Source organism: Melanerpes formicivorus, unplaced genomic scaffold (assembly GCF_026170545.1).
Source record: "Melanerpes formicivorus ecotype bairdi unplaced genomic scaffold, bMelFor1.0.p_v2 SCAF_95, whole genome shotgun sequence".
Taxonomy (NCBI): domain Eukaryota; kingdom Metazoa; phylum Chordata; class Aves; order Piciformes; family Picidae; genus Melanerpes; species Melanerpes formicivorus.
In genome coordinates, this window is record NW_027142447.1 from 2,307,069 (window position 1) to 2,323,979 (window position 16,911).

A 16,911-nucleotide genomic window follows, 5' to 3' on the forward strand; every position below is an offset into this window, starting at 1 on the left:
GCCTTCCTGCAGCCCCCTTCATATCCTGGAAGGCCACAATGAGGTCACCTCGGAGCCTTCTCTTCTCCAGACTGAACAGCCCCAACTCCTTCAGTCTGTCCTCACAGGAGAGGTGCTCCAGCCCTCTGATCATCCTTCTGGCCCTTCTCTGGACACCTTGCAGCACCTCCAGATCCCTCTTGGAATAGGGGCTCCAGAACTGGAGGCAGTACTCCAGGTGGGGTCTCAGCAGAGCTGAGCAGAGGGGGAGAATCACCTCCCTTGACCTGCTGGCCACACTTCTCCTGACGCAGCCCAGGATCTGATTGGCTTTCTGGGCTGCAAGTGCACACTGAGAGCTCCTGGTGAGCTTCTCCTCCAGCAGCACCCCCAAGTCTCTCTCCTCAGGGCTGCTTTCCAGCACACCAGCAGATAAGATTCCTGTGTGCACCCAAGTCCTATTAAGTATTGATAGAGAGCTTGCAGAGCTCGCTGTGAGTCTAACCAGGCTCCCTTCTCTGCTTGCAGCATCCCCACCCAATCAGCAGTATGGTTTTACATAGAGTCACAGGCACAACAATTAATGGAAGGTAAAAGCTTTTCCTGACAAGATGCTTCAGTCCATTACTGTGATTCCACATTCTTTTTCCCAGTTTGCCTGCAATTTCCCTCAAAGCAAGGCACGTATTTCTAGCCCTTTCATCCACAGCGCTCCCGGAACAAAACTGCCTAGCTTCTGAGATCTCCCCTCTCAGGCAGATGTCCTCATCATAAACAACACACAAGGAGGCTCTGGGGACTAGCTACAGAGCAGTGGACAGTGGTCCCCTTCACACACAGGGAATGGGTATTGGTACAGGCAGCTCTTGGGTCCTACAGAGGGGCCATGCTCTTTGTTCAGGACAGAGATGAAGCCAGCAGCTGTGATAGGGCTGTAAGAAGATCCAGGAATGTAAGCAGCATAGAATCAATATGGTTGGAAGAGACCTCAAAGATCATCAAGTCTAGCCTGTCACCCAACACCTCATGATGACTAAACCATGGCACCAAGTGCCACATCCAATCCCTTCTTGAACACCTCCAGGGATGGTGACTCCACCACCTCCCTGGGCAGCACATCCCAGTGGGCAATCACCTCCCTTCAGGTAGTTGTAGAGAGCAACGAGGTCACCCCTGAGTCTCCTCTTCTCCAGGCTAAGCAACCCCAGCTCCCTCAGCCTCTCCTCACAGGGCTGTGCTCCAAACCCCTCCCCAGCTTTGTTGCCCTTCTCTGGAAACCTTCCAGCAACTCAACATCTTTCCTAAACTGAGGAGCCCAGAACTGGACACAGGACTCAAGGTGTGGCCTAACCAGTGCAGTGTACAGGGGCACAATGACCTCCCTGCTCCTGCTGGCCACACTGTTCTTAATGCAGGCCAGGATGCCATTGGCCCTCCTGGCTGCCTGGCACACTGCAGGCTCATGTTCAGCCTACCATCAACCAGCACCCCCAGGTCCCTCTCTGCCTGGCTGCTCTCAGCCACTCTGACCCCAGCCTGTAGCACTGCATGGGGTTGTTAAGGCCAATGTGCAGAACCTGGCACTTGGATGTGTTCAATCTCCTGCCCTTGGACTCTGCCCATCTGCCCAGCCTGTCGAGGTCCCTCTGCAGAGCCGCTCTACCCTCCAGCAGCTCAACTCCTGACCCCAGCTTGGTGTCATCTGCAAATGTACTGATGATGGACTCAATGCCCTCATCCAGATCATCAATAAAGATGTTAAAGAGGATGGGGCCCAGCACTGCTCCCTGGGGCACACCACTGGTGCCTGGCTGCCAGTTAGCTGTGGCACCATTCACCACCACTCTCTGGGCTCAGCCTCCAGACAGTTCCTAACCCAGCTCAGAGTGCTGCTGTCCAAGCCATGGGCTGACAGCTTGGCCAGGAGTTTGCTGTGGGGGACAGTGTCAAAGGCCTTGCTGAAGTCCAGGTAGACTACATCCACAGGCCTCCCCACATCCACCAGGCTGTCACCTGGATACTCTCAAGAGCAGAGGAAGAAAAGTGGCCATTCTCACTTACAACAACACAACCCAAGAAGGCCACAGGTCTCTTCTTGCCACTCTCCACCTCGATCAAAGCAGCCTTACTCCTGCCGGGTAAGCATCTGACACCTTGGGCTGAAGCAGCACGTTGCCTCTGTGGGCCTGCCTGCCTCCTCCTCCTCAGCAGTGCAGAAGCTCCCAGCATTGTCTGAGTTGCTAGCTAAACCTGCCATTGAGGGTGCTTATGCTTTATGGCCACACAGGCCCAGGAGCACACCTGCCATATGTGCAGTGCCCCCTTGCAAGGGAAGCACAGCAGGCCACCCCTGTGCCACGGGTGCAGAGCACTGACCACTGAAGCACAGGGGACAACCAGTGAGAACACTGGTTGTGTCACCAGCATTTCCAGCCTCCCTGGGAGTCAGGGGTAATACCCTGAACCACAGCTAGCACCAAGTGCAGGATAAAGGCACTGGGAACAGCACCATGCCGGCAGCACCACCCATCTCCTGAGCACTCCTGCAAGCAGCTGTCTAGCAGTCCCTCCCCACACTTCAACAGCTACCTGCTGTCAGGTCTGCTGGCTTTTAGGTCATCCTCCTCCTACAAGGAACACACATCCTGGAACTGGATTGTCTAGGTAAACTCCAAGGATTAAGCTTTTAGCCCACGAAGGCAAGAGGCCATTTAAGACTTGGACAGCTTCCTCTTGCCTGAGTGACAGGCTCTGTCCCCAGGGCTTCCAGTGAACAGCACCTGTACAGCTTCTATTGTCACCTCACAAGTGTCAGCAGCTCCCTGTGTCACAGAGGCTTATTTACAAGATCTTGTTTGCAAGGCTGCAAGAGACAGTTACTAGCCCCTGGGGGAGCCATTTCTGGAAAGCTGCCAGGAGGAAAACAGGGCGAGATTCTCTGCCCTTTGGGATCAAACATAGACCATTAGCAGTTGTGACTTTCAGATGGCAGACAAGCAGCTCTTTCTCTTCTTCCTCCCTCCCAGCTCCATCAATCCCCAAAAGTGAAGTAAAACTGTCTCTTAGTTACCAAGGCCCTCACTTCCAACTCACTGCAGCTGCTCAACCTAATCCCAAACTTGCATTTGTCCTGCAATTCTGTCTTTGCAAATTGCCATCAAACCCATCTTAGAACCAAGTTCTCTTTCAAGCTGCTGTGAGTCCTAGTTACTATGATCTCGATGGGTGTCTGGAATGATCTTGATGGGTCTCTGGAATGATCTTGATGGGTCTCTGGAAGGTCTCTTGCACGATCTTGAAGGTCTCTTGAAGGTCTCTTGCATGATTTTGAAGGTCTCTTGAAGGTCTCTTGACTGATCTTGATGGTCTCTTGAAGGTCTCTTGCATGATTTTGAAGGTCTCTTGAAGGTCTCTTGACTGATCTTGGTGGTCTCTTGAAGGTCTCTTGACTGATCTTGAAGGTCCCTTGCATGATCTTGAAGGTCCCTTGATGGTCTCTGGAATGATCTTGATGGTCTCTGGAATGATCTTGATGGTCTCTGGAATGATCTTGATGGTCTCTGGAAGGTCTCTTGATGGTCTCTTCAGTGATCTTGATGGTCTCTTGAAGGTCTCCTGAATGATCCTGATGGGTCTCCTGAAGGTCTCTTGAATGATCTTGATGGTCTGTTGAAGGTCTCTTGAATGATCCTGATGGGTCTCTTCCAACCTGATCTATCCTATCCTATCCTATCCTATCCTATCCTATCCTATCCTATCCTATCCTATCCTATCCTACCCTATCCTATCCTATCCTACCCTATCCTATCCTACCCTATCCTACCCTATGGCTTATTTCTACTTCCTTTCAGTGTGAGCCATTCCCTTCTGTATTTCAATAAACCCATTTGGACAGCTGGAAAAAGAGAGACAGCAGGTTGGTAACCCATTCACCCCACACAACGCCAAACAACTCAAGAAGAGCCTAGGAACAGCCATGGCTGCACCCATGGCCATGGTTTCAAGGCCACCTTTTCAGCACCTGCCACACCAGAAACCAAGCAGCAGCAACATTTCTGTGGAACCCCTAACTCCATTTGGAAACAGCAAAGCATTTGGTTGTTGTGAGGGAGGAAGTAACCAACAGGCTATCGGATGGAAAGCTAAATATTTGGCTTGCATAGAGCTCCCCCCGTGCTAAGTCAACACAACCTTTCAGCTCAGGCTGGTTCCACACACCAGCCACCTGGCCCAGGGCTTGGCCCCAGCCCTGAGCTAGGACACTAAACCAATCAGGAGGGAAGTCTCCCGAGCCATCCTGTTTTCTGTGCCCTCACGCCATATGGAACGACAGATTCAGGAGGAAATTGGGCGCAGAGAGACAGAAACTCCCCCATGAAGTGCAGCCCAGGGTCTGGCAAAGAGGACAAGAAGTGGGAGGTGAATCACCACCGTCAGGTGATGCACCAAGACTAATTTTTGTTCAGTGACTAAGACCCAAGAACCTCCCCTGTAACAGCAAGCCCAGCCGAGCAAGACCACGTTAGCGTAGGCTTCTCTGGTGCAGCACAGCTCGGGCCGAAGAGGATCCCTCTGTTAGTCCCAGCACTGGTCCCTGGGGGGCTCCACTACTGACTGGCTGCCAGCTGGATGTGGCTGTCAATGGCTCCATGTCCCAGTGGAGGCCAGGGACAAGCAGAGTCCCTCAAGGATCAGTCCTGGGACCTGTCTTGTTCAACATCCTTGTGGGTGCCATGGACAGTGGCATTGAGTGCACCCTCAGCAAGTTTGCTGATGACACCAAGCTGTGTGGTGCAGCAGACAGCTGGAGGGAAGGGAGGCCATCCAGAGGGACCTGGACAGGCTGGAGAGGTGGGCACAAGCCAACCTCAGGAGCTTCAACAAGAGCAAGTGCAGGGTCCTGCAGCTGGGTGGAGGCAATCCCAGGCACAAATCCAGGCTGGGCAGGGACTGGCTGGAAAGCAGCCCTGAGGAGAGAGACTTAGGGGTGCTGGTGGAGGAGAAGCTCAACAGGAGCTCTCAGTGTGCACTTGCAGCCCAGAAAGCCAATCAGATCCTGGGCTGCATCAGGAGAAGTGTGGCCAGCAGGGCAAGGGAGGTGATTCTCCCCCTCTACTCAGCTCTGGTGAGACCCCACCTGGAGTACTGCCTCCAGTTCTGGAGCCCCTATTCCAAGAGGGATCTGGAGGTGCTGGAAGGTGTCCAGAGAAGGGCCACGAGGATGATCAGAGGGCTGGAGCACCTCTCCTATGAGGACAGACTGAAGGAGTTAGGGCTGTTCAGTCTGGAGAAGAGAAGGCTCCCAGGTGACCTCATTGAGGCACCATCCCTGGAGGTGTTTAAGAGCAGGCTGGATGAGGCTCTGGCCAGCCTGATCTAGTGTGGGGTGTCCCTGCCCATGGCAGGGGGGTTGGAACTAGATGATCCTTGTGGTCCCTTCCAACCATGACTGATACTATGATGCTATGATTCACCACCACTCTCTGGGCTCAGCCTCCAGCCAGTTCCTAACCCAGCTCAGTGCTGCTGTCCAAGCCAGGGGCTGACAGCTTGGCCTGGAGTTTGCTGTGGGGAGCAGTGTCAAAGGCCTTGCTGAGGTCCAGGTAGACCACATCCACAGCCTGCCCCACCTCCACCAGGCTGTCACCTGGATACTCTCAAGAGCAGAGGAAGAAAAGTGGCCATTCTCACTTACAACAACACAACCCAAGAAGGCCACAGGTCTCTTCTTGCCACTCTCCACCTCGATCAAAGCAGCCTTACTCCTGCTGGGTAAGCATCTGACACCTTGGGCTGAAGCAACACGTTGCCTCTGTTGCCTCTCGGGCCGAAGAGGCTCCCTCTATTAGTCCCCTATACACATGCCAAATCCAAAGAGTGAAAGTAGCAAGAAAAAGGCAAGAATTCACAGACTGCATGTACACCATGACTCATTTCAGGCATCTTCAGCAAAGTAGGCTAGAGCTCAGCAGACAGATAAGAGGGGGAAAAGATGTTCTAGCTGAAGACACGGTGAAGGTAGCACTTGCTGTCTGGAGCTGTCACAGTAAATTCACTCACTGACAGAAATGGCAGCAGGGAAAAAAGGAGTTTTCCAGGAAAAGCCTCTCCAGGTTAAAGTGCAGGAAGTTCAGTCCAGCTCATTTTGGAAATAAACTTTGTAAGGATGGGACAGAGCTTTAACTTCCAGACCAAGAAAGTTATCCAAGAGACTGAGAAAGCTTCCCCCTGGCAATGGAAAAGGAGAATGGAATAGGAATGGAATAGGAATGGAATAGGAATAGGAATGGAATGGACCAGACCAGGTTGGAAGAGACCTTCAAGATCATTGCATCCAACCTATCATCCAACACCATCTAATCAACTAAACCATGGCACCAAGCACCCTAGCAAGTCTCCTCCTGAACACCTCCAGGGATGGTGACTCCACCACCTCCCCGGGCAGCACATTCCAATGGGCAATCACTCTCTCTGTGTAGAATTTCATCCTAACATCCAGCCTAACCTTCCCCTGGCACAGCTTGAGACTGTGTCCTCTTGTTCTGGTGCTGATTGCCTGGAAGAGACCAGCCCCCACCTGGCTACAATCTCCCTTCAGGTAGTTGTAGACAGCAATAAGGTCTCCCCTGAGCCTCCTCTTCTCCAGGCTGATCAACCCCAGCTCCCTCAGCCTAATCCTACACATTCCTTAAAAATCCCCTCAAAAAAAAAGTCTTACTTCAGAGGGTGTGAGGAAGGGATTTCTAGAGGCATGCAGGAGATGGAGTCCCCTTCAGAATACAGATGAGTTCAAGCTTTTGTGAACTGCAGGAAAGAAGACACACACCCCGAATGCTCTTAATGAGCCTCTGGCGAGTCCAGGAACAAAGCCACGACTCCCGAAGTAATAATACCTCACAACCACACAATTACCTTGTGCAGCTAACTGCTGCAGGAGGAAGTGAAAGCAAGCAGCTTAGAAAGACTTGAATGAATCACTGCAATAATTTTATGAATTAAGACAAGTGAAATTAGGCTCCAAAAGGATGGGAGGGGGAAAACCCCCTCAAACCACAGCACACACGCCAGCATTCACAAGCGGCCGACACCGTGCTTCTCACCAAGACAACAGTATCACACCCTCTGCAAGACATTCACCATTTCTTTGGTGTCTGATGGAGACAGCAAGACTCACAGCCAAACACTGGATCCTGGGAATAAAGCAAGCATCAGCTGCTCCTTGTGTGAGGGCAAGGCAGAATTGCAAAGCTGAGCTCTTCCAGCAGCAGAGTGAAACGCGGGACTGAGCGGCTGGGTCACAGGTCTGTGTTGGTCCTGCAGTTCCCATGCTCCTATATTGTGTGGGGAAAGGGACAGCAAGCCCAGCCTCATCCAGAGAAAGAGGCTCCAACTAAGAAAGCTGGCAGGAGCTACTGAGCTACACATATGGCTCTCAAAGGCAACCTGCAGTATCATCTGAAAGCTCGGGGAAGTTTCAGCTTCAACTCCAAAGCAAGACCTTGAGGTGTGATAACACCAAAGTTTTGAGATCCAGCTCCAGATGCCTGTTACAGAGGGAAAGAAAAGTTCACTTTAAAAAGGGACACTGAGTGGGAGCTAATGCTAGCTCACAAGGACAATGTATTAGCAGACACAACACAGGCAGAGCTATCAAAGCTGGCTGCTAACACAATTTATCAACACTGCCCTCCCTAAGCACATCTTGCACTGAAGCCCTTCATAAACACTGCACACAAGAACAGCACTTCTAAAACACAGCCACTGATCACCCTCCGCTACACAGTGGACTGAAAAGGGAGGAGAATTCTGGCTGGGACCACTGAAAACTGTTTTTCCAACTCAGCAGGACAAGTGCACAGCAAAAAGAGATCACACTGCCTTGAGAGCCCACAAGCTTTCAGCCAGGAAAGCCAGCAAAATATGCAGCCCCCTTCCAAAGCCTGAAAAGTCATGGGGTCTGTGTTGATAGGTTGGATCCTCGAGGTCCTTTCCAACCTTAGTTACACTGTGAAAACCATCCACACCATCTAACAGCCTGAGTCCTGCACTGCAAGCCACGAATTCTGCTGTGAAACACTTCAGCTGACTAGCAGGGAAGTTGTTTTCACTGATGCAGACCTCAATTTCTCTCTCCCAAACAGGATAAGCTGTTTGGTAAGCATTTCTCCTCCCAGGGGTCTCTGTGAGTAGTAATGATTAGGTTTTTTTTACAGCATTATTTTAAGTGCTTTAGACAAGCTTTGAGAGAAAACAAAGAGAAGCAGCTTGCCTGCTGCTTTGGCTCCTCTGCCAAGCCCTGGGTTTCATTTAATGGAGATCAGCCACGATGACAAATCCTGGGGAGTCACTGGGATTTTTCTGTTTTGTTCTCACACAGCTAAAAATAAGGCAAGCAATCTGCCATCTGTGGCAATCAGCTTGAAGGCAGAGAGTAAAACACACAGAAGAAACACTTCCAGGAGAGTTAACCCTCAGTTAACTCTGAGTTACTGGGCAGACGGGCAGAATCCAATGGGATGGCATTCAACAAGTCCAAGTGCAGAGTGCTGCACTTTGGGCACGGCAATCCCATGCAGAGCTACAGGCTGGGTTCAGAGTGGCTGAGAGCTGCCAAACAGAGAGGGACCTGGGGGTGCTGACTGACAGCTGCCTAAACATGAGCCAGCAGTGTGGCCAGGTGGACAAGAGGGCCAATGGCATCCCGGCCTGTATCAGGAATAGTGTGGCCAGCAGGAGCAGGGAGGTCATTGTGCCCCTGTACTCAGCACTGGGTAGACCACACCTTGAGTCCTGTGTCCAGTTCTGGGTCCCTCAGTTTAAGAAGGACATTGAAACACTTGAACGTGTCCAGAGAAGGGCAACAAGGCTGGGGAGAGGCCTTGAGCACAGCCCTGTGAGGAGAGGCTGAGGGAGCTGGGGTTGCTTAGCCTGGAGAAGAGGAGGCTCAGGGGAGACCTCATTGCCCTCTACAACTACCTGAAGGGAGGTTGTAGCCGGGAAGGGATTGGTCTCTTCTCCCAGGCAAGCAGCACCAGAACAAGAGGACACAGTCTCAAGCTGTGCCAGGGGAGGTTTAGACTCAAGGTGAGGAGAAAGTTCTTTCCAGATAGAGTTGTTAGCCATTGGAATGTGCTGCCCAGGGAGATAGTGGAGTCACCATCCCTGGAGGTGTTCAAGAGGGGACTGGATGTGGCACTTGGTGCCATGGTTTAGTCATGAGGTCTGTGTTAATAGGTTGGACTTGATGATCCTCGAGGTCCTTTCCAACCTAAGTGATACTGTGATACTGTGAAATAAGCTCCAGTTTGAACAAATCCCAAGTTTGCATTCAAATATAGACCACATAGGAGAACATGTTGACTGCCCTCTACTTGCCCCTTAACAGCTATCCACCATACAGTAAGGGTCTACAGTTCATAGAAGCAGTAAGGTTGGAAAAGACCTCAGAGATCATCAAGTCCAAGCTGCCACCCAACACCTCATGGCTAACTAAACCATGGCACCAAGTGCTACATCCAATCCCTATTTGAACACCTCCAGGGATGGTGACTCCACCACCTCCCTGGGCAGCACATTCCAATGGCCAATCTCTCTTTCTGGGAAGAACTTTCTCCTCACCTCCAGCCTAAACCTCCGCTGGTGCAGCTTGAGATTGTGTCCTCTTGTTCAGGTGCTTGGTATGTGGGAGAAGAGACCAACCCCCACCTGGCTACAACCTCCCTTCAGGTAGTTGTAGAGAGCTGGGCTGCATCAGGAGAAGTGTGGCCAGCAGGTCAAGGGAGGTGATTCTCCCCCTCTGCTCAGCTCTGCTGAGACCCCACCTGGAGTACTGCCTCCAGTTCTGGAGCCCCTATTCCAAGAGGGATGTGGAGGTGCTGGAAGGTGTCCAGAGAAGGGCCACAAGGATGATCAGAGAGCTGGAGCACCTCTCCTATGAGGACAGACTGAAGGAGTTGGGGCTGTTCAGTCTGCAGAAGAGAAGGCTCTGAGGTGACCTCATTGTGGCCTTCCAGTATCTGAAGGGGGCTACAAGAAGGCTGGGGAGGGACTGCTCAGGATCTCAGGTAGTGATAGGACTAGGGGGAATGGAATGAAGCTGGAGGTGGGGAGATTCAGGCTGGAGGTGAGGAGGAAGTTCTTCCCCATGAGAGTGGTGAAGCCCTGGAATGGGTTGTCCAGGGAGGTGGTTGAGGCCCTGTCCCTGGAGGTGTTTAAGAGCAGGCTGGATGAGGCTGTGGCCAGGCTGATCTAGTGTGGGGTGTCCCTGCCCATGGCAGGGGGGTTGGAACTAGATGATCCTTGTGGCCCCTTCCAACCCTGACTGATACTATGATAAGGTCACCCCTGAGCCTCCTTCTCTCCAGGCTAAACAACCCCAGCTCCCTCAGCCTCTCCTCACAGGGCTGTGCTCAAGGCCTCTCCCCAGCCTCGTTGCCCTTCTCTGGGCACGTTCAAGAGTCTCAGTGTCCTCCTTAAATTGAGGGTGCCAGAACTGGACACAGTTCACACTGGATTCCTCTGGCAGGGAGCACGCAGTGCCTTGTGTGACCATTTACAGCACAATTAACGCAGCAGATCATGAAAATGCAACAGGATCTCTTTCTCTCAGCTGTAATTAATTCCAACCAAGACTCATTTAGCTGTCTCAATCTGCATACATGCCCCTTTGCAGGTATTTCTGGGCCACAGACATCTACTACTGATAATTTTGCTTAACACCACCTATTGCAAACCCTGCCAGCATACAGGGATGCCCCTGCACCATGCCAGCCTGCACAGCTTTACTGGCTGGCTGGCTTGCATAATACTTCCCACCAGAAGTCATTTTCCTGCTTGCAACACATTCAGCCTGGAAAGCTGTTTGGGGCTTTAGAAAATTGATTTATTACTAAAAAATAGGTTGGAAATTACTCTCCAATGTCTACAACCCCACAAAGAATGATAAAGAAAAAGTCTTTCAGGCAAGTTTAAGCTCATGAGGCTAAGGGAGCTGGGATTGTTTAGACTGGAGAAGAGGCTCAGGGGAGACCTTATTGCTCTCTACAACTACCTGAAGGGAGGTTGTAACCAGGAGGGCTTTCTGAGCTCAATCCCAATGCAACAACTCAGGATAACTCTCCTGAAGTGTCTCTTCTGTGTGTTTTACTCTATGCCTTCTCCCAGCCAACCAGCACCAGAACAAGAGGACACAGTCTCAAGCTGTACCAGGGGAAGTTTAGGCTGGAGGTGAGGAGAAAGTTCTTCACAGAGAGAGTTGTTAGCCACTGGAATGTGCTGCCCAGGAAGGTGGTGGAGTCACCATCCCTGGAGGTGTTCAAGAGGGGACTGGATGTGGCACTTGGTGCCATGGTTTAGTAGTCATGAGGTGTTGGGAGACAGGTTGGACTTGATGATCTCTGAGGTCTTTCCAACCTTAATGATTCTATGAATTATTTGCCCACTTCATGCAGCTACTAGAGATTTAGCTCTGATTTTAAAACCCCACCTGCTAAAAGCTGCAGCACTGATCTAACTGTGGTAAGAAACAAAAGGACTAAAGTTTCCTTTGGTACAAGAGACCTGCAGCAGCTAGGTGAACAAAGAGAAGAAAGCTAACTTTATGGCCCTATCCATTACCTTGACAAGCTGAATTCTGCAGCCAGAGAGCAGATTAAAGCAATAGCAGAGGGAAGAGATCACTGGAAGAAGAGGAAGGTCGACTGTTGTAACTTTGATCTTCCTCAACAGTTTCTTGTGCGTAAGCGAGCACTGCAGTACTGCCAAGCTGTTCTCCAACTGAATGGTAGTACAAGGAGCACAGAAATTTGACTTCAGAAAGGAAAACACACATGAGAGCATCATACTGCACAATTAAAGAGGACAGGGCAATTAATACAAGTCTAAACAAGGGGACACAGTCTCAAGCTGCACCAGGGGAGGTTTAGGCTCGAGGTGAGGAGAAAGCTCTTCACCGAGCGAGACGTTCGTCATTGGAATGTGCTGCCCAGGGAGGTGGTGGAGTCACCATCCCTGGAGGTGTTCAAGAGGGGATTGGACAGGGCACTTGGTGCCATGGTCTAGTCATGAGGTCTGTGGTGACAGGTTGGACTTGATGATCCTCGAGGTCTCTTCCAACCTTAGTGATACTGTGATACTGTGTAAAGATTCCAAGCATTGAAGTAGATTCTGCAAGCCAAACTCAACCATCCTCTATATTTCCCAGCCCATGAAGACACCAGGACATAAAGTTTCACAATGGACAAACAGATGGTTGGAAATGGGTAATATTTTTATCACCAACCATTCATGGAATCATAGAATCAATAAGGTTGGAAAAGACCTCAGAGATCATCAAGTCCAGCCTGTCACCCAACACCTCATGGCTACTAAACCACGGCACTAAGTGCCACGTCCAATCCCCTCCTGAACACCTCCTGGGATGGTGACTCCACACCTCCCTGGGTGGTGGCATTCTAATAGCAAGCAAATGTACTGATTGCCACCAGTGCTAAAAAGCACATACATCTTCATATTGATAAAGGATTTCTTCTTTAAATCCAGAGCACAGCTCCAAGCCCTCCAGCTCATGAGTTTCGCATCCATAAACTAGAAGTGAACCACAAGCTTGGAACTGCTGCAAGAAAGCCTTTTTCTGGTGGGATTTCATGACACCTGAGGCACAGGGAAAGCACTGAGACTGAGGAGTAGGATGGTCTCAAACTCAGTATTATCTCATGGCTTTGCTCCATATCTATATATAATTATATATATCTATGTAACTGTGTCCAGTTCTGGGCCACTCAGTTTAAGAAGGACATTGAGACACTTGAAGGTGTCCGGAGAAGGGCAACAAAGCTGGGGAGAGGCCTTGAGCACAGCCCTGTGAGGAGAGGCTGAGGGAGCTGGGATTCTTTAGCCTGGAGAAGAGGAGGCTCAGGGGAGACCTTGTTGCTCTCTACAACTACCTGAAGGGAGGTTGTAGCCAGGTGGGGGTTGGTCTCTTCTCTCAAGCAACCAGCAACATGAGGACACAGTCTCAAGCTGTGCCAGGGGAGGTTTAGGCTGGACGGGAGGAGAAAGTTCTTCACTGAGAGAGTCATTCACCATTGAAATGTGCTGCCCAGGGAGGTGGTGGAGTCACCATCCCTGGAGGTGTTCAAGAGAGGACTGGATGTGGCACTTGGTGCCATGGTTTAGTCATGGGGTCTGTGGTGACAGGTTGGACTTGATGATCTTTGAGGTCTCTTCCAACCTTTGTGATTCTATATTTAGGAGCTGGAACTCTACAGCTGTCCTGAGTGGCCTGACTGGCTTCTGAACTGAATGCTCATGAAAACTGGAAGCCACCTGAGCAACCATTTCTAGTATATATGCTCTTGCCCTATTCTCAAAACTTATTTAATGCCTGCAGAAGAAAAGGAAAGGAAAAAAAAGTTAACTTTATGACAGCCAGGCTTGAGTTGTTCAAATCAATGTGCAATACAGGCACTGGTGGCAAAAGACTTGTGCTCAGCGCTGCTCAGTTCCAAAACACAAGCAGAAAGATGTGGTTTTTTCCCTTCAAATACCACACACAGCACTCAGTATTCTAGAATTTCAGACCAAAATGCAGCACCTAAAGAGAGCATAGATAAAAAAGTGATTAGGCTTGCCTGCTTCCGAGTAATACCTAAGAGTGTAACGATATAGGTGATGTTACATCAGCACAAATATTGCTGACATAGATAGAATCATAGAATCAATCAATAAGGTTGGAAAAGACCTCAGAGATCATCAAGTCCAACCTATCACCCAACACCTCATGACTAAATAAACCATGGCACCAAGTGCCACATCCAGTCCCCTCTTGAACACCTCCAGGGATGGGGACTCCACCACCTCCCTGGGCAGCACATTCCAATGGCTAACAACTCTCTCTGGGAAGAACTTTCTCCTCACCTCCAGCCTAAACTTCCCCTGGCACAGCTTGAGACTGTGTCCTCTTGTTCTGGTGCAGGTTGCCTGGAAGAAGAGACTAGCCCCCACCTGGCTACAACCTCCCTTCAGGTAGTTGTAGAGAGCAATGAGGTCTCCCCTGAGCCTCCTCTTCTCCAGGCTAAATAACCCCAGCCCCCTCAGCCTCTCCTCATAGTGCCACTGAGATGAGAACAGCTTTATTTCCTTAGCTACCAGCAGATGCCATTAGTGTCTCCATAAAAATAGTAATTCATCAGGGCACTAACCTGTACATTGCAACAAGTTTCTGTAAGAATTTCTCTTCTTACAGGCAGAACAGAAACACACACATTGCACAAAAGTAGGAAGCAGTCATTTTGCAGTCAGAAAGATTGTAAAAACTTGAATTCTTGCCTTTTCTGAATGATCAGTGACTTTCAATGCTCAGCTTGAGGCAATAGAAATGCCTCACTCGAAAAGAGTGTGGATCCCCACTGGAGGAGAGGAGGCTCAGGGGAGACCTTATTGCTCTCTACAGCTACCTGAAATGTTGGGGTAACCAGGTGGGGGTTGGTCTCTTCTCCTGGGCAACCAGCACCAGAACAAGAGGACACAGCTTCAAGCTGCAGCAGGGGAGGTTTAGGCTGGATGTTAGGAAGAAGTTCTTCTCAGAAAGAGAGATTGGCCACTCTGCTGAGACCCCACCTGGAGTACTGCCTCCATTTCTGGAGCCCCTATTACAAGAGGGATCTGGAGGTGCTGGAAGGTGTCCAGAGAAGGGCCAGGAGGATGAGCAGAGGGCTGGAGCACCTCTCCTGTGAGGACAGACTGAAGGAGTTGGGGCTGTTCAGTCCGGAGAAGAGAAGGCTCTGAGGTGACCTAATTGTGGCCTTCCAGTATCTGAAGGGGGCTCCAAGAAGGCTGGGGAAGGACTGCTCAGGATCTCAGGTAGTGATAGGACTAGGGGGAATGGAATGAAGCTGGAGGTGGGGAGATTGAGGCTGGAGGTGAGGAGGAAGTTCTTCCCCATGAGAGTGGTGAAGCCCTGGAATGGGTTGTCCAGGGAGGTGGTTGAGGCCCCATCCCTGGAGGTGTTTAAGCCCAGGCTGGATGAGGCTCTGGCCAGGCTGATCTAGTGTGGGGTGTCCCTGCCCATGGCAGGGGGGTTGGAACTAGGTGATCCTTGTGGTCCCTTCCAACCCTGACTGATCCTGTGATACTATGATTCCATGATTCCCCAGACCTTCTGAAAATCAGGTCTCAGATGCTTGCAGGTCACTTGGTCTGCCCATAGAATGGCAGAAATGAGCTGTACAGGAGGCACACAGACGTTCTGTGGCATTGAGGTTAGCAGTGCACATCACATCAGACATAGTTAACTGTGCCAATGACATTACCTGAGCTCCTCTGTCCTTCCAAATAAATCAGAGCTGGACAGCATTCCCACCCTGTGTTCCAGTTTGCACTGTAAAACCTGAAACAAAGGATGCTCAAAAGCAGAAGCTACCTCTAAACCTGAAAACAATTCCAGACCAGTAAGGGACAACAACTACCTAAAAGGAGATTGTAATGAGGTAGAGGTCGGTCTCGTCTCCCAGGTACCTAGTATGAGAGAAAATGACCTCAGGTTGTGCCAGGGGAGGTTTAGATTGGATATTAAGAAAAATTTCTTTACTCAAAGAGTGGTCAGGCATTGGAACAGGCTGCCCAGGGAAGTGGTGAAGTCATCATCCCTGGAAGGGTTCAAAAAACACATAGATATGGCACTTCAAAACATGATTTAGAGGGCATGGCAGTACTGACAGTTGGACTTCCTGATCTTAGAGTCCATTTCCAACCTTTATGACTCCATGGTTCTGTGAAGGAGCATGTGAAGTTTCAACACAACTCCCAGAGAGGGAGGCTACAGTGGGCCTAAGTTTTACCAGTGCAACATCTCTAGTCCCAATACCAAGTGCCCTGGCTGAGGGAGCTGGTGCTCCAGAGGAGCAGCTGGAGGGAGAAATGAGTGTAGGAAACAAAGCCAGTCCAACAACAGAAGTGCCAGGAAGTGAGCAAAGGGCCTGACTGCAGGCTAAAGGGCTCTTGTCCTGCCCTGCAGGACAGATATCCTGTGAACTGGAGCTAAGCCACTGCAGTCCCACCCCCACACTACAGTATCCCTCTCCCAGAACGACTCTTCTGGTCGCAAGTTAACAGACCCGACTTTGTTACAGAAGAGATGCCTCATCTCCAAAACACTTGAAGACTCCCTGCTTTGCAAGCCAGACCTCTCATTCCTTCACTTCCAGTCGCGGTGGGTCCCCATGATACGAGGGGTCCGCTGCTCGCCACGAAACAGCCTGCACATCAGCGATCACGAATTACAGACAAAGCCACCTCTGTTTCTGCCACATGTTCATGTGCTAAAATGCCGCTAGAAGAGTGAAGGAGCTACCTCACATATCAAGGAAAGCGAACAGCCGGATTACTATCCCACATAGCAGATGACTCTTTTCTTAGTGGTGCTTAGTGGCACTCTTTTCTTAGTGGTGCAAGACAGGACAGCCGAAGAGATGGCTCCACTTCGATCCTGGAAGCAGTACCTTACAGCAAGACAGATTTGGCTACACTTAGAGAACATTGCCTCGGTTCCTCGTCTTTCACAGGATGGTGCCCTCTCCTACCTCTTTGTAGGACTCGTTACACAGGGACAGCAAGTTAAAAGCCCAAAGCAAAGCTACCCGTGACCCCAGACCCAGCGCTCCATCCTCAACCGTCCCCTCGCCGAGCAGCCCGCCTCTCGGGGCACCTCTTGCTCTAACCCAGAGATACCAAGAAAGGTCTACCGAGAAGCCCGGCACCAAGAGCCGTGACTTACCACCAGGACCAAACAAAGCCAGCAGAAGCCTTCCCACCACACACACGCTTGGTTTCAGGTAGGCGGGAGGTGGCCCCGCAGGCACGGGCCAGCGCGGAGGGGCTCCGGCTCAGAGGCGGCTCCGGCTCTCGGCCCCGCAGCAGCGCGGCAGGGTCCCG

At 50.9% G+C, this 16,911-nt stretch overlaps 2 protein-coding genes across 2 annotated transcripts in view; one reads left to right on the top strand and one right to left on the bottom strand.

Annotated features, from left to right (window-relative positions):
• TMEM39A (transmembrane protein 39A) overlaps positions 1-16,911 on the bottom strand; it is a 36,214-nt gene that overhangs the window by 18,840 nt on the left and 463 nt on the right. The gene's annotated exons all lie outside the window — the stretch shown is intronic.
• The window catches only part of B4GALT4 (beta-1,4-galactosyltransferase 4), a 44,540-nt gene continuing 43,678 nt past the window's right edge, over positions 16,050-16,911 (top strand). Inside the window, exon 1 of the mRNA XM_068165962.1 lies at positions 16,050-16,811. The gene's annotated coding sequence lies outside the window, so the exon portion shown is untranslated. The remainder of the gene's footprint in view (positions 16,812-16,911) is intronic.